Genomic DNA, 24,551 nt, shown 5'->3' on the forward strand with positions numbered 1-24,551 from the left:
TATGTCTACAATTTTGTGTCGGTGATGGCAAAACTCCTGCAATGAGGTTGGTACCACTTGAACCTCTGGCAGCTGCTGCTATACATTAGTATTGTAGCATGGGAATACAGCTTCTAAACACTGCACATCAGCAGCATGGAGTAAGCCTGCAAAATGGAGAATATCCTGCCCTGAAATCATGCCTTTCTCCCTGGCTAGAACTGTATCCCATCAGCTCCCCTGGCACCAAACTGTATAACAAAAACCTATGAATAATTGTATAAGTTTTGTGGGTAGAACTTTTTGTGTTTCACCTATATATTGGCCTCTGTTTCATTGTAGATTTCCCTATATATCTTTAAACCAAAACCAACTAAGTACACAGAAACAGTGGTATTAGTTTTGTAAACTAAGGCCCAAATGAGAGCAAAATCTTGTTTGGCTGCATGGGGCAGATTAGGAGAGTTCTATTGAATTTCCCAGAATTCCTGTTGACAACAGTGGGAGTTCTTTGCAGTACAGACAGCAGAATACTAGCACTCAGATCTTCCGTATAGATTGCATAGAATTTCAGCTCAATACGTTCACTCACGCTGGGTCCATTATGCATATCCTGCATTCTTTAGGAAAAGGGGAGTACTTGCTCTGGTATAATGAAACTCCTCCATAGGCTACTTCAATACAATAATAATGGATAACATACTTTCCAAGTCCTGGATAAACATTATTAAAGTCAAGATTCATTTAAAATAAGTTAGATGCTGCCTGCTATAGGGGATAAATAAGAACCTCTTGTCATGTTATACACTTGGATAATGCATAAGTGAGCCAGAACAAAAGGGCCCTTTGGAGAGACATTACGTTCGGATTTGGTAGTGTTATGTCATGTGTTGCCATCTCTTGTTAAGTGCAGAAGGCGCTCTCAGAAAAGGTAGCCCCCCTCAAAGAGTATTTGGACATATCAGAGAAGCTCATAGTAAATATATAAGCGTCCAACAGCAAGAATAAGTTGAAATGGTTCTAGGGGAAAATTACAGCTGTTTGTTCTGAGCCTTTATACAAAAAAACCAAACAATTTTGCAGTGTAGGACTGACCTTTTCATCTACCCAGCTAAGCAGTCACAGAAATTGGGTTTCCTGTCAGCTCTTGCAATCTGCTGTTTCTCTCTCTCCCTTTTTTCTAGTGGTCAATACTTGGCTTTTTTCTCTGCAGCCTTACTGGAGATATTGTTGTTTCACTTAGACCATAAAGACCCTCACCTGCCACTGCCAACATGTTTCCTAGCCAAAATAGATTAGTTCAAATGACAGGATCCAGCCACAAGTTCAACTCGGTCTGACAGTTTATAGAAAACTAAGCAGTGTGTGCTACCCAGCTTAGCCACGTTGCATTGCCAATATGTTCCTTAGTCAAGGTTCTTAGATTTAAAAAAAAAAAAAAGACATGAGAGTTGGGGGAGTGTTAAAATTGTGAGTCTGGCTTGCAGCAAAACAAGCTGACAGGAAAAGGCAGATGCAAAGCATAGGAGAATGACGGAGAAAATATTAGACATAAACGAGATCAATTAAATGCATCAGCCTGATTTGCAAAATTGATTAAATTAGAAAAAATATTCAAGTCAAAGGGGAATATTATTTACTGAGGCTGATTTATAGGAGCTTGGACAACTGGGAGACTCATTTGTTCTTTTTTTTTTTTTAATTGGGAAAGCTCTTAAGTGTGGAAACGTTAACAATTACCTGACATAAATGAAGAAATGGGACCTCCTCACTCGAAATGAGTTATTGTTGGTGTCACTGTTGGGAGGTGGCTAAAAGCAAAGGCTCTGTTTCCAAATGATAATTAAACCTATTCTATCAGCAGCAATACAAATATGAATAAACAGGCGAACAGCGACCAGCCCTTGGAAATGCCGATTTGTTAACGCATCTATTGTGATCTGCAGCTCTTCCTCCCCTCTGCGACACTGTAATTAATTTAAGAGAATTAATTACCATGTTGCATTGTTGGAATAAATGCTGGTAATGAGACTGTGTATGTACAATGGAGGAAGCAATAAAGGGTATTCTACTTTGTCTCTTCTAGCCACCCCCACTTTCCATCACCCTGCAGAAAATAAACAACACTTGGAAATATTTAGGTAGGGCTGAATCTGTAGGTAATGCTAAAAAGACAGGGACAGGGAGGTGCAGGGAATGTTGCAACATTAAAACACAGCAGATGGAGGAGAGCTGGGGAATTCCGACATAATGTGGGAGCACCATGAGGCACAGGATGAAGAACCTCATTCTCTCTCAATTTCCTTTCTTTCAGAGTTTTGGGAGAACCTAGCAATATATTTCTAGTAAGAAAGCATCTGCCAACCCCTGCTGAGAATAGAGGCCTCGTAACAGACGCCGTACTAACAAGACACAAGGAACCCAGGCCTGGACCACAAAGGAACTGGGGTGTTGCAATGCTCAGGTGCCTTCAAAACCACTGGGCTCCACCAAGCCTGAAGTGAGTGCCCAGCAGGGCTGGATTACTCAATAGGCAGACGAAGCATGTGCTTAGGGCACCAGCAAAGCAGGGGCATAAAAAAAAGAAGAGATTTTTACGGTATAGTATTGTTTTTATTTTGAATTACATATGGGGGGCATCATATTTTCAGTGCTTAGGGCCTCTAAAGGTCTTAATCCAGCCCTGGTGACCAGGTTCCTTCTCCAGTACTTTGGGGGAGAGGCACTTATGAATGGGATCCACACAAGCCTGCAGGAGAAGCAAGGAGTCACCTAAGCGAGCCAATAGGCGATACCAATGAAAAGGTTGTGTCCTAAGCCTCTCCCCTTTCATGGAATCAGGCACCTACCTCTGCTAGCAACCCACCGCTCCTTTTCTGGAGTCATGTAGTTTAGGTCCCTCATCCAACTCCACAAAGAAAGGTCAGAGGAGGCTGCTTTGCAGCCTGGAGCTGCAGCTTAGTGGCTAGTCCATCAGTTGTCTGAGGAGAGAGGGGTTTGACCGGGCCCCCCATCTCTCTGGTAACCAGTGGACTGCACAGGGATTCTCACTCTGGTCCAATTAATTTTAAATGACCGTGGACTGGCTTGAACACAGTTCCACATCACACCATCACCTAGTCCAGTGTTTAGGCTGCTCCTTGGATATGGGAGAGCCACACTCAAATCCCTTCTCCTCATCAGGCCTTCCCAATCCCAGGTGAGTACCTAACCACTGGGCTGAAGAGCAGAGCCGTCTGCCGCCACCATTTTGTGTGCAGCATGCATATCAGATTAGCTCTTCAGGGAAGATCGGCGTTCCTCGCCTGTCTTCCCTTCGTTTGTGGATCATGCTGGCCTTAGGGATGAAATAGTTGTCCAGAAACCTGCTTGAAGCAGCAATGTGCATGCTCAGAGATGGACAGTTGGATTTTTACAGTGAAAAATTGGGCACCAACTGAACTGAGGTGCCTCCTGGTAGCCGAGAGGGGGTTTTGTGTATCACAGCAGTGCTTGAAAACAGGATTTAGGCTCCTCAAGCCAAAGGTTACTTCCTGGATCCTGACCACAGGGCCGTGGCCAGGGGGTTTACTATTTGTGTCAGACAGGAAACAGAAGTAACGGGGAATGAGGGAACAATGGAATGGACAATGTGAAAGCAGAAGTCCCAAAGTAGGTAGAGATGGGAGAAGCAAACCAACTGTTTAGAGACCAATAAGCAAACCTGGTCAAGGTTGAGTCCCTTTCAAGTGTATCCGTCTGTCGTCAAGGGTAGCACAGCGTGAGATGTTGGCTCAGGACAGGGTCCAAAAACAACCATGCTGTAACACGGTGGCTTACTCCTTGAGGGTTGGGGCTAACCAGCTCTGGTGACGGAGTTAGCCATGCAGCACAGACAGCAGGCGGATTGCCCTTTAAAGAGCAGCAGGAGGCTACAGTGAAGGCTAATGGACTGTGACTGACTCTTCAGTGATCATAGACAATTAGGAGCGAGCAGGCTCCGGCAAAGAGTCCTGGGAGTTGGGACAGATCCTGGCCAGAGGGAGTCGGGAGTGGCTTGCCAAAGCAGGGAGGTGTGGGAGGAGGAAAACAGACTTGAATTTGGGACCCTGAGGGGTTTTCCTTTGTCCAGTGGATAAACCCAGCCAACCCTTAAAGGGGAAGGAGGGAGAGAGTTTTCTGACCACAGAAAACATGCGTGGACTCTACGTAAGGGCCATTACATAAAGGGGAGCTCGTGACAGAGCATTGCAGATCCCTCTCTAGCCTCGAGGGGACCCTTAGGAGCCAGCCAACCCTTTATGCTCCACGTGATGGGCCTGCTCCTCCCATTGAACTCATCCCAGACGCCAAGAGATGCAGAATCAGGCCCAAGATGGAACAGGCCCTCTCACTGATTGGTGTGTTAAATGGCCCGGAAGTTTTCATTGGTTCCTTTCTTTCCTGTCTCTCTCTTTTTTTGACGTCACGATGCAAAAAGCTGAACCCAAATCCATGTTACCAGCTGGCAGCACTGTTTGCAAAATGGGCCCCGTCCTGTTCCTACCGGACAGGCATCCCCCTTAGTGGTGCCCCAGAACCCAGCTGGCCGTTAGCCTCCTTTTTGACTGTCTCCGCTGGGAAGCCCTGGGTACAGGGAAGGCCAAGCACTGCTCTTGCCCTCCGTGGTGGCCCTGACATCTGGATATTGATGAGACAGGCTGGGGATGAATGCGTCGCTGCTGCCTGAGCTGTACATAATCGGAGACTGCAGAGACAGGACTGTGGTCCCCAGGGCTATTTATCAGGCACAGGTCATTGGCACTAAGCTCACAAAGAAAAGAGAAAAGGCAGAAGGGGAACAAGCATGGTACAGAGGAAAGGTGGTGGTGTGAGGGAGCATTTCGCTTAGAAAGGACCGAGGAATATCAAACCAATTCCCAGGACTACACCGTAGGCCTATCAGTGGCAGCAAATGGAGGGAGCAGCTCTGTGTGTTGCTTTCATTTTCTTCAGCCTGAGATTGACTGGTGGCCGCTTCTTGTTTCCCGTCCCCTTTGTTTTCCTATCGCCCTGCTGTAGTCATTTGTCACTGACAGCATGCTGCAAGTATAGGAGGATCAGCAAGAGGCCAGGGCAAGGATGTGAACCACCACACTACACCCCAAAGCCGCTGAAAGCCCCAGGCAGTAAGGGTGGAAAGATGATGCAAAGGAAGGTGATGCAGCAGCTAAATGCGCTGCAGTGCGTGGCATGTGGGAGCCGAGGTGTGTTCGTATCCCCGTAGAGGTGGCTTTTGGCACGTGTTCTTTAGCGACAGAACAGGGGCTCTGTGGATGAGCCTCCAGAGGCTAAGCAGTGGAAAGCCGAGCCCCCATGAGAGGTCATATCTGTCCTACCTTGAGCGTAAAGTAGGAATTATCAGCCCTTGAGGGAGGAGATGAAAGCTAGGCCTGAGAGGTAAGTAGGCCTGTCAACTGCTGTACCCACTGTTAGAAAATCTGTGTGTAGGGACTAGGTGTGGACCAGGGACGTAAAATCCGGGTTAACCGATGAAGCGGGATCCCATGGGAGGGAGGCTGCTGACTGCCGGCCCCACAGGGCTGCTGGTTAACTGGTTACTCTTTCGCATCCCTAGTTTGGACTGCACTGAGGACAAGGGATTCAGGAGCTGATTCTGCTCGTGAGGGGTGTGTGTCTAACCTTACGTTGTTTTCAATGGGAGCGGAATAGAACCTTTGCCTGCTATGGATGCATAAGAGTGTGCAGACCTCTGGGTTAACCCACTAATGGCAGGGTCCAGACGAGAGTACAGTCCTGGAAGCTGCTCTCCGTTGGCCTCAGTCAGGCTGCCACTTGAATCCTGACAGAAGAAGAGATGCCAGCCTAGCAGAAAGAGAAGGCATGGCAAATGGACCCTTTGTACATTGGGAACCCTTAATCTGGCTGTGACTGACACAGTTGTGTTTCTCTGTCCATGCTGCCGAAAGTGGTATCTCCTGTCAGGGTGCAGTGCTTGATGAAACAAAAGCCTAGTAGGTACTGTTAACTTTTTCCCCACTCCCCTTCCCCCAACCCACTGATACAGGGAGCTTTTGTTTAATTGTCTTTCTCCCTTTTGTCTGCATTTCCTAGTTAGACTGTAAACTCTTAAGGGCAAAGGGCTGTGGGGGGAAAAAAATGAAAAAGATGCAGTAAAATTTGGTTACTAATTAAAGTTCCAATAGAGATTATTCAGTGTGTGCGTAACCTCCCCCTCTTGTGGCTGACTTCTGAATATGCTTTAAATTTACATCAATAAACTACTTCTGCCATAGAGATTGCTCAGTGGTGCATAGGGGGCTCATGTTTTCATGCGGCTCAAATTTCACTTGAGCCTCCATTAGTTGTTAGTTATATTAAAAAAAATTACCGCTAAAGACCACATCACTGAGTTTGGCAAGGACACATTTCACACTGATGGTCATGAGAGGTTACGTACTGTGTGCAACAAGGTTGTAGGTCATGTTCAAAGTCAGAAAATTTAGAACACTTAAAGTGCTAACCACAGACTGAATGGGAGGAATATACACAAATGAGGCTGGAACAGTAAAGAGACAATGCACTGTAACAGGATGATTCCAGTGTCTTACAGCTGACAATAACGATTATTCTCTGTCGTTTAACTCTCTATTGTGGCAAGAGAAACACAAGTTTCACCTTTGATTTTAAGTGTGTGTGTGTGTGGGGGGGATATTTATGGGGTGTTTTAAGTCACAGGAAATTAGGATCCCTCACTCTAACCTCTGTCATACACCCCTGTGAAACCACAGCAGTGAGAACATAACACGAGCCTGATATTTACATTGTTGTTAATCTAGAGTAACTCCATTGGAACCTCTGTTTTTGCACAGTTTAGAATGGCTTTATGATTTAAAAAGCTCTTGATTTATAACAATCCATATGTAAGGCAAGGCCCGTGTGGGAATACTATCTAAGAAACAGAACTATCTATGCTGGCTGCCGGAGAGAGATGGTTATCTGTTAACCTTACTCCGGACGGAAGAAGTCCTCATGGCTAAGAGATTGCATTCAGGCTCTGACCATATTTCCTATTCCCGATGAGAATGAATGTTTCCCTGTTCTCAGTCAGTTAGCTCAGCCTTGATTTTTGTATACAAAGAAGCCGAATGATGGCACATTCTGCGATGTCTGAGAAATATGAACAATCCCTACTGTGACTTTTATGGTAGAGGTATTAGCATGCATGTTGCCGACAAAGGGATGAGGTGGCTTTCATAGCATGAATTGTCAGCTTTCAAAGGACTTTAACAATGTTTTGTGTAATCTTTTTGAAGTTTTTAAAACTTTGTCCTGCATTTTGCTTCAAAAGGAGACAACACATCCATGCAGTTGAGGTATACTATGCATAGTATTTTTTAAGACAATGTAGCACTTTAAAGACTAACAAGATGGTTTATTAGATGATGAGCTTTCGTGGGCCAGACCCACTTCCTCAGATCAAATAGTGGAAGAAAATAGTCACAACCATATATACCAAAGGATACAATTAAAAAAAAATGAACACATATGAAAAGGACAAATCACATTTCAGAACAGGAGGGGGATGCGGGGGGGGGGGGGGGGGGGGGGGGAGGGGAAGGAAGGAAGGTAAGTGTCTGTGAATTGATATTAGAGGTGGGGAGAGTGGGATGTCTGTGAGCTAATGGTATTAGCTTCCCCAATTATCACCTCTATCTTGGTAATGGGTAAGATAGTTTGAGTGTTTGTTCATTCCTTCTCGGAGAGTGTCGAATTTTAACATGAATGACAGTTCAGGTGATTCCCTTTCAAGTGCAGATGTAAAAGGTCTTTGTAGCAGAATGCAGGTGGTTAAGTCATTGAGAGAGTGTCCTTTCTGGTTAACCCCCCCCCACCCCCCGCATCCCCCTCCTGTTCTGAAATGTGATTTGTCCTTTTCATATGTGTTCATTTTTTTTTAATTGTATCCTTTGGTATATATGGTTGTGACTATTTTCTTCCACTATTTGATCTGAGGAAGTGGGTCTGGCCCACGAAAGCTCATCATCTAATAAACCATCTTGTTAGTCTTTAAAGTGCTACATTGTCCTGCATTTTGCTTCAGCTACCCCAGACTAATATGGCTACATTTCTATCACTTGTCTCCTTTTGACATCTCACCACTGATGGTCTGGGGTCCAGGAGACAAATGAATGGGCATAGCAGGGAGAGGGCAGTTCCTTAGCTCAGCCTTTTGGAACACTTCATGTTTCTTTATCTGAAGCACGATTAACCAGAGGTGACCTGGCTAATGTTGGGGCAAGCATGTATGGCTGGCTGGTTGCCTTGCAGAGCAGTCTAAGCAAGTTGTTGTTGAACTCAACTATGACCTGTGTGACTGTACCTCACAGACGTAATTTGGTTTGTGCTTTTTCTCTGGGGGTGAATAAAGCTGCATTGCCCCTGTTGCTGGCACGGATCGCCAGTGCCCAGTTCGGTATGCAGAGAAACCAAAGCTCTCCCCAGTCTCCATCCATGGGTTATTTATTCCCTGCTTGGGATGGGAAATGGCCACTAGATGATCGCTGCTGTCCCCATGGTCTAGTGATACAGGAGCTCAAGCAAAAAATTAGGAGGCTCCTAATCTTCCTACAGGGGCATGCAACCTGGCTTGTGATTTAGCCTCCAGGAAACCGTGTTCCATGTACCACAAGGAGTACTCAAGAACCAGCAATATTTAGAGAGTCACATTAGTTGCATCATGTTATCTCCCAGGGCGCGTCTACACTTCTCCCATAGCTCAAAATAAGATACGCAATTTGAGTTTTGCAAATTGCGTATCTTATGTCGATCTAATTATGAAATAGCACCAAGTTTTGAAATAAGCTATCTACACAGCACCAAATTTCAAAATAAAAGGCTATTCTGAAATGTCCCTTAAGCCTTGTGGAACAAGGGTTACAGAGATGTCAGAATAGCAAGCTTGTTACTTCGAAATCTATTTCGAAACAACAGGCTTGTTCAAAAGATGAAGAATTTTGGGATACCTCTGGTATCGTGAAATAGCACCGCAATCTAGACATGCCTCCAATGTAAAAAATCTTCCTGGTCACTACCACTATGCACAATGCAGTGGGCTGGTGGTGACAGGAAAATGACCCAGCTAAACAGTCTCATTGACGTGTCTCAACTTCTTCCTGTTCAAAGCCATAAGATTTCCAAAGACACAGAAGAGATTAGCTAAGGCTGATATCTTGTCTCACATCTGTTGTGTGACAGTGAAATGGGCAAATGCTTTTTACTACTGAATTGTTGGTTGCAAGCAAAGGAAATGAACTCTTGAACTTACAAAACCAGCACATCATTTGTTTTTGTGGCTGCGTCAATAGAAATCCTACAGGATTTTGGATAGTTTTGTTTGCCAAGGTTTAAACCCTTTTAAGTTGTCGTCATATATCTACTATATATTCGAAAGAGTTCACCTGTCTGCCTGTTCAAGAACTCCTCCTAAATGGTAAGAGGTACGACCACCACATTTGGTAGGCAGCTTCCTTGTATCACAACTGAAAACAAGGTCCGGGTTAGGTTGTGCCAGAAAAATGGGAAGTGCCTGGAATGGGATTGCTTCTCGTAGTACCATACAGAAGGGAGAATCAGCAGGTAGGTGAAAGGGGCTTCCCCAACCAGGACTGCCCCAGCCCCAAGCGTCCTATCCTCCAGGCACCTTTCGGGACGGTATGGAGGGGTGAAACCCTCTCGCTCCTCCTGAATTTGTACAGGTGGCTGTTCTCCTTTGTCAATGAGTAAGGGGAAAGTGCATAGTTGGCTGCATTCCTCACTCTGGCTGGGGAACACAGGGGGCAGATGAACCAGGACCTTCCCTGGCCAGGGGACATGCACCCGTCTCCTAGTTGTGCCAGCTGGAGCTGCAGCAGCCGTAGGGAGGTATGTCTCATCTGGCCCCAAGCTGCTGTGGAGAGAGGGAGGTCTAGGGTAGTTGTATTTCCCTGCAGCAGTCTGCCTACTGAACCCCTCAGCCCCACCCCAGAACAAGGATTCAAACGGAGCATGGACATTTTCATTTCACTTCTCTCCTCCCCCCCCCCCCCCCCCCCCACTAAAAAAATTGAGTTAAGGACCCAAGCAGCACAGGGTAAATCTAGTATCTGGTACGTGTGAGCATGTAGTTTCATGTAATATACTTGTAGAGCCATCATGGGTCTCTAACCCTCATTCTGGGCAGGAGATCATGACCCCTTGCAATCATCCCTCTGGGAGCAACTCAGTCAGGGGTTCTAGCCTATGGCTGGATTGAGTGGTAGGGAGTCTGTGCCAGGCCCTCTCATAGGGCTGGATAGTCCTCTCCTGGTGGTCCTGGGTTGTGAGCAGCCTGGATAACCTAATTGCTATCTGCCCACTTCAGTCAGGATGGGGCAGCCAGCACTTACTAGCTCTGGTCCAAGTCCACTCAAAGCATTGCAGTACTTTGGGGAAAATCAGCTTTCAGGGCAGGAGCAATAATTCAATTCTCCTGGTATCCTTTCTCTGATGGGCATCAGGCCAAAAGGCGCAGGTGATCATGCGCTACAGATGGAGTGGCTGGGATAGGGGATGTAGGCCCTCCTGTTCTTCTGTGTCAATAGGGACCTGCCCAGAACACGCTCTCCATTTTACACTTACTCCCATAGCCGAGCACACTTTGGCTTCCCTGGGCTCCTTCCTATCTCTCATTCTTGGGGTACCTTCAATTCCAGGGTCGTTCACGGTCTCGGCTGGGTAAGCAGCAAGTGGTAGTTCCACCAGCTCCTCAGGATTCTCAGGGTCTCTCAGCCCTGGCAGTCCTTCCAATTGTTCAGCACAGCAGCAGCCTTGATAAGCTCCAGGCCCTCCTGGTCTCAGGGAGAGGCAATTTACTTTCCCAACAGCTCTTCCCTTTACTGAGCAAGAGGGTTGGTCTCTTTACAGTTCAGTTCCTATCTGGCCCTTGTACTTCCAGTGGTACAGCCATGAAGGTTCAAATTCTGCCCACCTACAAGCCACGCAGGTCTCTCCTCATCCATCTGTACAGGAGACCACAACCCTCACTAAAATACTACATCTGAAGAAGTGGGCTGTGCCTGCGAAAGCTCATGATACCATCTATACGTTTTGTTAGTCTGGTAGCATTTTAAAGACTATTTGTTGTTTTTTAAGTTTATGCTATACAGACTCACTCAGCTATCCCTCTGAAGCTTTTAAAATACTATTGTACGTCTTGAGTGCTAACAGAGTTATGGGTCTTACAGAGCAGGAAATAATGCACAGCAGGCTTTTTTAAATACAAAAATTGAATTGTTTAGAGTCTCAAATACCAAATTCAGCTATCACAGCATTGGGTGCCATAGAAAAACATATTTAAGGCTGTTTCCTTCAATGATATCTGAAGCAAACATCATTGTGTATCTCAAACAACCCCGCCCCTAAACCCTTTTGCACTTACGCAAACAAGCATCGGAAAGGGTATTTTGAGGCAACCAATGATGCATATCAGCTGATGCTGTTAAGCTTTATCTGTCTGTATAGCAGAGAGACTCAATAAATAGGACAGCATTTGGAAGAAAGCAACAAAAATGACTTAACTGCTTGGAGGAATAGTTTTGAGCGAAGGTTTAGAAGACTAGATGTGTATTGTGCAGCTTGGCCAAAAAAAGACCATACAGATGTAATGGCCACACAAGTGTATGAAGTCTGTAGGCACCAAGGAAGGTGAAGTGGTGTAGTCTGAAGTAGGAAAAAATAGATATTCTCCAATTTTAAAGCTGCTCATTGGCTGATACTCACCTCCTGTTTTATCATGTGGTGTTTGGCATAAATCAGTAGCATCCTATCCCAAATGGAATTGTTTCTTTGGTGTATAAAAGTTGACAAGACAGAGGCAAACATGCAACATTGGCTGGTTATCCAGTTAAAATATCCCCCATTTCTTGCTTTTATTTTTTTAATTGTTCTCTTAATCAAACAGATTGAGGTAGTAATGATTGTGAAGTACTCAACACTAGCTGGGATAGGATTGGACAGAAGTGGTGTTTGTACATTGCCACATACACCTATGACACCATTGTCCCTGGCTTATAAAGACATGAGAACTTGGGTTTAGTTTGAGGCCAGTCTCAGCAGCTATATTTCAAGCAGGTGTCGGCCGTATTTTTGAGCACATCAAATAATAATATGGGGCGGCTGTCCAGTTATGCATAAATATCAGTATATATTGCAGAAACATGAACCACTAATACAATGTAGCAGGATCACCATTACTGTTGATTTAGGCTGGATCGAACCAACTCTCAAATGGTCCAGTCATTAAAATTAACTTTTAAGCTAAGCAGAATGTTGGAAAATATATTGCACAGTTTGGCTACTATATTGGGTGTCACTTGTCAAGGATTACCTGGCCACAGTGTATTTGGCTTCACGTGAAATGGGAAAGAAATGCAGCAAAAATGCCCTGGAAATATATCTGTAAATTAAATATTTTAGTTTATAATAGCAATAATGACCTTGGTGCAAAGTATTTCCTAGAGATTAATGAGCAGCTGGGGTTAATGGAATCAACTCCTCCCAACGAGTCATTAATTCACAGCAAATGCCCCAGACTTTGATCATTAGTGCTAAAAACAAAATCAATTTTACATGGTTTTGGGCACCTTTTGACCAGCAATCGCAACAATAAAGAGACTTAATTTTGAAAATGACCTTGTTAGTCTCACTTATCTACTAGATTTTCTCTGTGTGTTTCCTTCCTCTGACTCAGAAATCACTTCCAGGTGCTAAACTAGCATGCCAAGGTTTAGCCTGCTATGTTTTGAAAGACTCTGGTTGATTTTAAAATGGGGGGGTTATAATGAAAACTAAAGAGCCTTTTACTGGGGCATTGGTAGATTCTAGAGCCATAGGAATGACAGTCCTAAATGGCTCTAGAGAGTAGCAGTGTTAATCGTTATATCTCAAGTGGCTTTGAATGAATTGGATTAATTCCTCCTTCCTGTGCCTGTTCTGCAGCTGTTTCACAAACCAAGTGCTGGTAGATGATGTCTAAGATTCTGGTCCTGTAAACTCTTGAGCCCAGGAGTGTTAATACCGTCCGGAGTGGCTCCTGGCCAAAAGTGCCATCCTCCGGCTAGAGGACAGGTCAGGAACCCCGAACATATGTTCAGTGTTTTATAATTAGATTTCACCAACCCAGCAACAAGCGTGAGCCTCCTAAACAGGGCTGGGGAACCTTTTTTGGGTCAGTGGCCACTGACATGCTGAAAAATCAATCAGGGAGGGGAGCGTGCAGGAGTGAGAAACAAAACCCCCAACTCCTCCCTGATGTGGCCCCCAAATGAGAAGGGAAAAGACACTCCACATTCCCTTCCCACACCAGAGTCAGGGGGCCCAGCCTAGTAGATTTGGTGTGCGCCAGCATGGGTTCACCAATGTTGGTGGGGGCAGGGAGGGGAGGCTAAGCATCAGGTGTCAGATCCCGGCAATCCGGGGACCACAGGTTGCCTACCCCTGCTCTAAAACGGTTTCCCTATGGAGTCAGTCAACTTGGTTGGGCATTCAAGTCTGTCTTGCCACCCAAGTAAGTTGAACCTAATGCTAGTTGGTTCTTGTATACATTGAAGATGACAAAATAAGCAAATTGCTCCCAGTTCCAAGAGACTAGTCACTTACCCCAGGTCGGTTAATACCTTAGATCTCTCATCACAGATGATGCTTGTAGCCAGTCCTGTAAAAAAGCTAAGTAAAGGTGTATTACCTAAGAAAAGAATGGAAAATTATTACAAGGTTAAAGCAGGCAAACACATATACAAATGAGTGAGTTAGCCTGTGGTTTTAAAAGGTGAAAGAATTGTAGAAATCTGTCTGCTCTGAATCTCTTTTAGAGTTAACCCCAGTTGATGTGGAGGGTTTTTGCTTCTGTTTCATAGCTCCAGCCATGTCCGAGTTCAAATTTTTTTGTCAGCGGTTTAGTCCTTCCTTAATTCAAGGTGATTTGGAAGTACTCTTTTTCCCATAGCCTCTTAATGGTGTGAGGGGGTAATGAACAAAGTCTTTGTCTCGTGATGTTCGCCAATGGTCCCTTTAGTTTTGATAGTCCTTTGTGGGCAGGAGGCATTCCTCCTGGCTGGGTACCCAGTTTCAGAGTCAACATTCTTTGCAGTTATAAAGCAAAAACTTAAATATTGCCTTGTAGCAAGTGATAAAATTGCTCTGGAATTAATGCATGCAGCAATTTACCAGCATTTAGACTTTATGAAACACATCATTAGAAGATCAATAGCCATCCTAAACCTAACACACAGGTGAAACAAAGGGGTACCCGCAATGGAGGAATGTCACTGTTTGTCTGAAGCCTGGTCTGCCAGCGTCGCACTGGGTGCTGGCTTCCTCAAATACAGTTCTGTCAGTGCATTATGTCTTGGGCCAAGCAGTGGGACTCCTGCTATGGTAAGAAGGATGTTCTTGTACTTAAGACACAGGTCTAGGACCCAGGAGACATCAGGCCACCCTTCCTAATGCTCTTTAGGAACGGTTGAGACTCCTACAGCCTAATTTTTCAGAGGTGCTGACCAGACGAGACTCCAGTTGCCTGGAAACCCTCCGATTTAGGGGACATTCAGGAAAATTTTTGGGACAGGCCTCTGGCAGAAGTAAAAGCACAATTCAGAGGAACAACATAAACCCTCAGGGTTAAGGATGTGTATTGCTGCGCGTTACACCCACATCTCATGTGTTCGCTTCTGGCTGCTTAGGCCGGTCTATGAGGAGCGAGGCTATGAACAAATGTCGCATAGGAATGTGTGGGTGTTCACTGAAAATTTGCACGCTGCTCAGACCTTTTTAACATCTGTTTTGTGCTTCTGCCTTTCTCAAAGGGTTTATGTTTATTGATAGTTGCCCTCCCTTCATCTGTCATTGGTGATGTCTTTGAAAAGACCAGTGTCTGTGCCATATGAGTTGAAATTCTACTTATGGTGTCTTTGAAGTAGATATTTTGACTGGTCTTTCTGAGTTTTAGCTCTCTATAGGTGATTTTTTTTTTCACCCCAGAAGTCTCATAATCATGGCCTTGTTTCACCCTATTAGGCATGGGGAATGGCTTAGAGAAACCATCATCTGTCAGTACTTTCCCAGTTCTGTCTCTGTGGAATGTACATAGGATGCTGACAAATTTGGTGAGGCAGCCAAACTATTCTAGAACTTTCCAGAGGCCAGTTCCACTCAGAGTCAAATACTTCCTTTAGATCGATGACCACAGCATACGGTTGGTTCCATGTTCAATGCATTTTTTTCCTCAATCTGATGACAAAAATCATGACTCTGCATGCTCCAAGCTGATGTAAATCCACGCTGAGTTTCTGGATGGTAGAAACTTCTCTGTGTATTTTACTTGCCTTGTTGAAAGAGCGAGGATTTTGCCACCAACAGATAGCGGGCAGGTATTGTGGCAGCCTCAGGAGCCAGATCTGTTTTGTTTCTGTATAATGTAACTATGACTCCATCTCTGATGTCCCAATGAACATTCTCAGTTCCCCAGATTGCCTTAATAATGTCTTGACAGTTTGGGGACTCAAAGTGTACAGATTGCAGTCTCTATCAGGGAAGAAAGGAAGTCACTAGGAGGGTGGTAAAGCACTGGAATGGGTTACCGAGGGAGGTGGTGGAATCTCTATCCCTAGAGATTTTTAAATCCTACCTTGACAAAGCCCTGGCTGGGATCATTTAATTGGGGTTGTCCCTGCTTTCAGTAGGGGGTTGGACTTGATGACCTCCTGAGGTCTCTTCCAACCCAAGGACTCTATTGGTTCTATTTTCCTTCCAGCCCAGGCTATGCCTTGTAAAATGAGAAGGGGCAGCTCTACATTGCAAAGGAAAATACTTATGATGTATTATTGTTGCCTCTGCATGTTAGCTCACATTAATAGCCTCTGAGTAACATGCAGACATTTGATGCTGCAGCAGCCTCTCCCATTCACAGGGGAAGCTATTCTGTTGTGTAAATTTAGCTGTACTGCTTCAGTTCCAAGGCAGGGCAGACTATGAGCTGTGCCAGGACAGCAGAGCTGTGCAAATAAGTCCTCTCCTATCTACAGTCTTGTAAGTCCTCATTCCCAGTGCGCCACTCCAGGTGGACAAGGAATTGCTGGGTATGGTTCTAGGCAGGGCTCAACAAATAATGCAATCTATTTGCCCGTGGCGAGTAGATCGCAACCCAGAAGAGCTGGGTTCGGGTGATCTGCACGTACTCAGATCGCCAGACAGCGCGGCTGGCGAGCGGGGCTCACTACAGTTCGGCAAGCCCTGGTTCTAGGCATCTTGCTCCAGGCAGAATATCTCTTAATATGAGGAGCCCAAGGTTCCAAAATGAGCATCTGACTCATTGGCCCCAACTCTTCGACCTCCGTGGACAATGATATCAAGTCAGTGTAGGAAACAGCAGGACTGGTCCTGTGGAAAATCTATGAGGATGCCCATGTTTGAAAGCGGAGCTCTGCATGGGTATGTCTACACTACGGTGTTTTGAAATATCTTATTTCAAAATAGTTATTTTGAAATAAGATATTTCAAAATAACGCGTCTACACACACAATGCATTTTGAAATAGCATTTTGCAATTTCGAAATAGCGCATCTACACTGAGTATACTCTGAATAGCATTTAAGGCTGGCCGGAACCAGTTCCGGCAGGGCACCAGGTCAGGACTTACTGTGTGGGGCTGCTGCCTGAGGCTATCTGAGGTCTGTGCTTAAAGGGACCCACCCGGACAGCCAGTTCTCAGGTTTCCCTGCTTTCTTGTCTACCTTGCTGAGGGACAACAAAGTATTTTGTCTCTGCATGCTCTGGTTGCCCTCACTCAGGACACTACAGCACTCTGTGACATGGAGCCAGAGCTGCCCCTGGGCACTCTGGTGTTTCTCTTGAACGTGTTGCTGTAAGCCTGGCTGCAGTTTCTGCAGGCTGCCATCTGGGAGGTCCATCGGGGGCTGTCAGTATCCAGGAGGCCCTGGGGGAGAGCTTCCACCCTGAGGAGCACCAAGAGCCTCCCTGGTGTGCTCCACTGGAGGCTTGTGCCTCATTTCTCCCTCACGTCCTTCCACTTGCCCCTCCCTAATCCCCTTTCCTGATGTCAAATAAAATACATGTATTTTCATGAACACAAACTCTCTTTATTTAACAAAACTGGGCTGGGTGGGGGGGAATGAAACTCTGGTGAGACTGGGGAGAGGAGGTGGCAGAGGGGAGGAGAGCGGGTGGGACAGGGGAGGAAGAAACCTGAGAGGAGGGAGCTGGAAGGGGGAAGCAAGGGGAAGAAGGGGGAGGGGAAGCTCAGGGTTGGGTGTCTTGCTGGACCAACTTGATTTCCATGCAGACTTGATCCTGGGTTCGCATGTGGCCTTTGGTGGCCAGACTGGAAGCTATTCTGCCATAGATGGCTTCGTTCCTCCATCTAGTGTGGCGCTCATGGACATTGGGGGCATCCTCCCCCCCCCCCCCAAACCTGAATAAGATCCATGATCTCCACCCTGAACCGGGAAGGCACCTGGCAGGCTCCTGGGAGCTGGAAGACTGCTCCTTAGGAGTGGTGGAGGGCTGGCTGCCAGTGGCTTGCTGGCTCATGTTTTGGGGCCACTGGGTCAGGGGCAGTGACTGCTGGCTCTGGGCTGGCAGGCTTGGAGCTGGCACAGGCACTGTGGCCAGAGTCTACCCCTTTAAGGGCTCCGGGTGTGGGGAGAGAGAGGAGTGTTCTTGGTTGAGGCTGGAGTGGCCACCAGGGCACCCTGAGAAGGCTGGAGGCCCCCTATTTCGATGTGTGTCTACACAGCACTTATTTCAAAATAGCTATTTCAAGGTTGGTGTTATTCCTCATGGAATGGGGTTTACCAAATTCGAAATAAGCGCTCCACTATTTCAAATTAATTTTGAAATAGCGGTTTGGCTGTGTAGATGCTAGTAAAGCTATTTTATTTTGCAATAACTTTGCTGTGTAGACATACCCTATCTTATCTTAAACTTGAATATGGAGGATATTTTTTTTAAAAAAAGTCAATTTTAAATATCACACCATAGTACAAATATATTTCCCTGTGATATTTCACTTATTTAAAATCAAAGCCTTCATTTAAAAACTACTGCTCCTATATCAGTAGGTCAAAATCTATTTTGAGACAAAATAGCTTGATTCTTTCATGTTACATGTGTCACCCTGTTTTCTTGGAAAAGTTTCATGGGTGAAATCTTGTGTAACTTGAAGTCCATAGCAAAACATTCACTGTCTGCAATGTGATCAGGATTTCACCCTCTACGTAAGAGGGATTGTATGTTGCTTCAATGCAACGTGATCTTAAACATCCACAAATTAACTAAATGTTGAGGGCTAGTCCCCCTTCCCCCCCACCCCAGCATTGCAAGTACTATGGTATTGATTTAAATCACAACATAGTAACTGTATCCTATGCTTATTGTTTAGGGACGTTTCTATCTTCTTTATCTGGACAGAAATTGGTATGAAAGCTGCACCCATCTAGCTCAGCAGTTTTTTTTTTTTAATGATTTTTAATCTATAGTACACTTCATAGCATTCTCCTCACAGGGATAGTTTTGCCCCCCTTTCTCCCTGCATAAAATAGCACGGCAATCTCATACTAGAAACTGTGTGGCTCTTTATAGTGAAAGCAGCCCTGGATACGCTCGGTGCTCTGAAAGGAAGCACTGATGCAGAGAATGTGGCTTACCAGCGTGAAGCACCCTCTACAGTGTATTTTGCAAACCCGTAAACAACTTGCTAACAAATGCTAGAGAATGGTAGTGGCCACAACTGAGATTCTACACTCCATTTTCCAGCAATCGAGCTGGGATTTAAAGATGTACGTCTTTTAAAACCCGGCAATTGGATACAGCATTTCTAGGGGGGAAACAAATAATTTGGTTGTGATCTACTGCCCCTGTTTTAATAACGTGGGTTTTTTTTTTGATGGGCCCCACACAGCAGAAGATGAAATGAGTTCAGCAAATGCAGAAGTCAATTCCGAGGCCAACTACAATCAATTAAATCTTCGGTGCGGAGGGGCTTCTTAGCGAAACAGCCCACTGTGCGGCTCGTGGAAAAAACCTCTCAGGATGCGTGTTTCTCCTTGTGGAGCTGTAGGTGTCAGTATAAACATGGCGTTGAGGTCAGGGGCTCGGGCTGTCATTCTAACCCATTGAGCTGTCCACATTATTGAATGAGTCGGCATTCAGATGTTCAGCATGCATGGGACATTGTCTGCCTGGCTGTTTGAAGCGCTGGCAGCAGAAGGTGACATCTGGTGACTAATGGGCTCAGATGTGAAAGCCGTTCCCACAGTTCTCTGGGCTGCAGCTGCTCTGCAGCCGCAAGAGACGCAGGAAACGGAGGGGAGAGTATCAGTAGAAAAAATCAATACCTTCTGATTTCAGAGGAAGGAAAACATGGCCTCGGCTGCAGACATTTTCTCCTCCCAAACCTTCTGATAAATGAACAGACCACACAGCTAAGCAGGGCAGTTTATTTTGTTGCCTATTTTGCCTACTTAAACTGATCAACCTTAAATGAAATGGCTGCAGCTTATGCAACAAAGAGAGATGAGAATTCTCTCTCTTATCCCAGCAATGTTTTTACACTTCCCTACAGCCTGGCCCAGCAGTGCTTTTACATACATACTCCCCCTGCCTCAGCAGTGCTTTTTTTGCACAAGCGTGCGTACACACCCAGCAGTGCTTGTGCACACTTACACAGATCCTGTAGCAGGGCACACTTGCACTGGCCCCCTCTGATGGCTGGTGAACACGTGCATTTGACACAAGTACATCAATCCATTAGTGGTGCTTACACAAACACAGTTTACCTCCCTCCTCCTCCCCTCGACATCACTCGCACACACAGAGCCGAAACCTTCCTCCATTATTTGTTGGGAATTTGTCTGAGGAGAAGCTCATGTTGTTGTTTCAAATCCCTGAAACAAAACTGAAGGTGTAGCGTGATAAGCAAATATTTCATGTGTGATTACTGGTATACTTGTGAAATTCCTATAGGATGGCAGAGGGTAACCACAGGAAACTTGTAGTGATGCATATGGAGGTAAATCGTGTTTCATTAGCAAATGATAGTGGAAACCAAAAAGAAACAGAGGGAGGAGCAAATACATTGCTGGCTGGAAGTAAGTCAGGGATTAGAGCAGAACCAGAGGGCGTGTTTCAGTTTTTAGAGGAGAATGGGGAGAGTCTTTTTTTACTCTTATGCCCCCCTATGTGGTCACGAAGTCCTTGAACACGGCGAACAATAATGAGAAAGAACAGTAGGAAACTGGAAAGTGATGCCTTTTGCTGTGCATGCATATGCGTGTCCACAAAACCACATGACTTTTCTATTGTCCAAACCTCTGGTGTGATGGAGGGAGAGTGAGTAGTCGTACGCATAGGCCTCATAAAAATCTGCAAAGGCACCACTCTTGGTTCAGCCATCAGCGGCTTCCAGACCTCACGCAGAGAACTGGAGTGAAATTCTATTTGCAGCCCGAAATCCTTAATTCTACTGTGTCCTTATGTTTACTTCAGTTATCTGTCATCCCTTATAAAATGAACTGTACCACAGCTATGGCCAGGGTAAAAAATAATAATAAAAAAAAAACCTCTATTGGGGTAGCTGCTACAGTGAGAGATTTGAGAGACATATAAATAGAAGTATCTGGGGAAATAAAAAAGGAAAAAGAGAGACCTATTGCATGATGCAAAGCTCAAAAACGGGATCATTCAGTTCTTGTTTTCAGCACATTTCTTGGTTTTAGCTGTGGCTGATAAAATATTTAACAGCCATCTTAGCACTCAGCATACCAATAATCACAGAACATCCCGTGCACTCAGCCTCCGCTGAGACAGAAATCCACTGACGTGAAGTTTTCTTCCTTTCCCTGCAGATATTACGTGCCATCCATCCTACCTCTGTGTGAGTCCCCAGATAAGTCCTTATTTCAGGAGGCCTCTTTATTGGCACAAACATCCACACCTCTGAAAACCACGAGCTAGAGAGCTTCCCCAGTGTCAGCATGTCTTATATGAAGACATGCCGCTCCCTATGTCTGCCTGCTTGCTGAAATACAAATACAAATTCATTTAGTTTGTAGTATTGTAATGTCAAGGGGCCCAGGTGCTCTACTCTGTGCTAGGGGTTGTGTGGACGTGGAGTCAGAGACCGTCCTGTCCCTCAGAGTTTATGATCTTAAATAGACAAGATGGGGGAGGGAGTGAGTTGTGTTCAGTTTATACACGTGAGGTACTGATGTGCAAAGACTGAGATTTGATGGAGGTATCAAACCAAGCCCTTGACAAAGCCAGGAACTGAACAAAGGACTGTTTGGCTTCAGCCAGAGGGGTGGACAATTTTCATGGGCCCACAGGCAAGGTATGGGAGAGCCATGCTCCTAGAAGGGGTGGAGCCTTGGGCGGAAAGGATGGGGGCAGGCCAGACAGTCCTCAGCCCCACCTGGGCCATGGCACAGAATCTTCCCCCCTTCCTGAGCCCTCAGAACTGTGCAGAGCGTGTGGTGCAGCACTCCTTAATCATTCAAGGTGCCCAGGCCTCTTCGAATCATCAGGTCCCAGGGAAACTGTCTCCTTTGCCTCCCCTCTCGCTGTCGCTTGGTCCGGTCTCAGCCCAGGTCTCAGCCACAATATTGGCTTCCCTGTTTGTATGTGTGTGATTCCATAGATCTAATCTATGATCAGGCTAATGTTGCTGTACTAGAAGCATCTGATTTTCAGAATTTCTGAGCACTCGAAACTTGGGATCCATAGGAGGAAAAGTTGTTCAGCAAGCTGAAAATCAGGCACTCTTGTCATCTCTCAGTATTTGGTGTTTGAATAAAGCCCCAGCTGCGAGAATCGAGAAATGGCACAAGAGTCTCAGCTTTCGTTACCAAAATATTAAGTTTCTAGCTGTAGAGAACGGCTTGAAAATGTGATGTGAGCACATTGTAAAGGCTCAAACAAGAAGACAAATGAAGCTAGCCGAAGACTGATGGATTTCTTTAAAAGCAATTGTTTTTCAAGCTTGTCATTTCGAGGAGGGAAAGCTAGTTCCATGATTTTTGAATACTGAGGTTAGTGATGCAGTTGTTTTTTAAACTATAGGCAGAGCTGGTGGAGATGCCTGTAGGAAAGGTTGCCTAACACTTCTGATTCTAAGGCCCTGTTATCAATTGTATACAGCCTTCCCAAACTTTAAGGCTGTGTCTACACTGGCGCGATCTCGCTCAAAAGCGGCGGCTCTTGCGCAAAAACTGGCTGCGTGTTCTTGCGCAAGTAAACTGATATAATGTATAAAATCAGGGCTTCTTATGCAAGAATTCTGATGCTCCCGCTCAGGAAGAAGCCCTTTTGTTCAAGAGTTCGTCCAGAAGAGGCCAGTGTAGACAGGCAACATGAATTTCTTGCACAAGAAAGCCCTATGGTTAAAATGGCCATGAGAGCTTTCTTGCGCAAGAGCGCGTCTACACTGGCATGGATGCTCTTGCGCAAAAGCACATCTCTTGTGCAAAAGCACATGCCAGTGTAGACGCTCTCTTCTGGAAGAGTTTTTGCACAAGAACTCTTCCGCAAAAGAGTTCTTGCGCAAGAAGCTGCCAGTGTAGATGTAGCCCAACTTTTTGGGCTGCAACTTTTCATGTTGGGGTGCCTGTCTCGCACATCAATATTTGATTTTTAAAATTTTATTTGTATGAAGTTTCCACTAAAACAGTTAAGTCTTTGCTCCAAATGAAAGTAGGAAAACTCTTACAACCATGGATACTGAGAAGATCTACCATCTCCCTCCTTTGGAGCAGGGACTTCAAATTTGTCAGCCTAAGATTGCTCTAGCATCAGAAATATGCCTGTGGTTTCTCCTGTGAAAACCAACTTGTCCTGGTTCAGGGATGAATCGGGCCTGTGATCTCTCTGGACCCCTATTTGCTCCACTCATTTGAAAATATTTTCAAAAATACTCAGTCCTGTTTCCTCCATAAACTTTCCTCCATAAAGCTTTTTATCTTTTTGGGCTTCTCACCCTTACCCTGCAGATCTTGCAGAGGAAAGAAGATGACACTGGTTCTTATGAAAACTAATATATTCTGAGTGGTATGGGGAGTCCCAAAGATCTCTTCTCTGGGTATCAGCTGCCTGTGTCTTTCTGAGAGAGAAGAATTTTCCACTGGCTAGATAAAGGAACTGATGATCAATAGACGTGACCCATGCTCCTTCCTCTGATCTGTACCTATGATGTGACCTTAGGGAAATGATTAAAACTGTGCACCACAGGTAGACATCCAGCATGGGAAAGCTGCCTGTGTTTCCACATCTGCAAAATAGGGATAATACATACCAAGTAAAATCAGTTTGAGACGGAGCTGGAAAAAGATATCTACAGAGGCACAAAGTTTTATTACAATGAGTCTCCCAGAATAACTCTAGCATTTTTGGGCCCTGGTTTCATTCCATAAACATTAAAAGTAGACCACTTTTTTGTTTGAAATGATTTTTCAACCAAAAAAGAGGGCTTTTTTGATCAAACCAGAAATTGCATGAGGAAATTAATGTCCTCCTTAATGTTTTATTTTGGGTGCAGGGAGGGTTTAGTTGAAAAACAATATTTTTTAGCAACCTGGGGTGAACATTTTTTGTAAAACCAAAACTTTTGCCCAAATCCGACTCTCTTTTTTTTTTTATATCAGTGAAGTGAATATTCTTGGTTTTTGTTGAAAGCCCTAAAACCTTTGTTAAAAAAATCAGTTTTCTTCCCTTCAACATTTTTTTGAGTAACACTTTTTCTGATCAGTTTTATATACAAGTTCTTCATGAAGTGCTGGGCTAGTGTATGTTGTCCGTCCCTTTCTCTGTCTCTCTCTGCCCTTCCTTCTCTGGAAAACATTCCTAACGAGGCTGGAACGGCCATTGATTTAAAGGTGGTCTTGAAAACTTAACATGGCTATTGTGCATAGTGCTAGTGCATTAGGTAGCAATCCTTTGAGGCTGCTTTTATATTAGGTAGAACCCTGATCCTTTGCTACTGTGTGGCTGGGTAAATTCCTCAGTTTTGACACTCATAATCTGGAAGTAGCTCCACAAGCAAACTGTGGAAACCTTTTCCTCAGTTCCTCCAAAATATTCAAAGATTTTTTTAAAACTTTGCCTGATTGGTTGGCAGGTTTGATTGGTTGGTTTGGTTTTAAAGCACATTTCCAGTCAATGAAACCTGTTGGCAAGGTCAACCATCTTCACGAAAAGTTTGTGGGTTTTTTTCTTAAATATTGCTTTCATATCGGCGTGTCTCTGACGAAAGAAGTGTACAGATCATATGGTGATGGGTGTTACAGAAAACCTAGCAAAACAGATTGTTAGCTTAACAGTACTGAGTCCTTTTGTAACTATGCATAGAACATTTACTTTTTAATGTCTGATTAAACCATGCTTTTCTGGTATCCTCAACCACAGCAAGAGATGGGAAGGAAGATTGTAGTCCCTTATCTTGATGCTGAGGATTGATAGATTCCAATACTGAGAGATCAGAACTTCCCATTTCCAGCCTTTTGTAGGGC

The 24,551-nt window shown here is 45.0% G+C and overlaps 1 long non-coding RNA gene across 1 annotated transcript in view; it reads left to right on the top strand.

The window, feature by feature from the left end:
* The window catches only part of LOC142830483 (uncharacterized), a 93,103-nt gene that overhangs the window by 6,617 nt on the left and 61,935 nt on the right, over positions 1–24,551 (top strand). The window contains exon 2 of the long non-coding RNA XR_012905769.1: positions 2,294–2,578. This is a non-coding gene — a long non-coding RNA (uncharacterized LOC142830483). The remainder of the gene's footprint in view (positions 1–2,293; positions 2,579–24,551) is intronic.

Source organism: Pelodiscus sinensis, chromosome 8 (genome assembly GCF_049634645.1).
Source record: "Pelodiscus sinensis isolate JC-2024 chromosome 8, ASM4963464v1, whole genome shotgun sequence".
Lineage (NCBI taxonomy): Eukaryota > Metazoa > Chordata > Testudines > Trionychidae > Pelodiscus > Pelodiscus sinensis.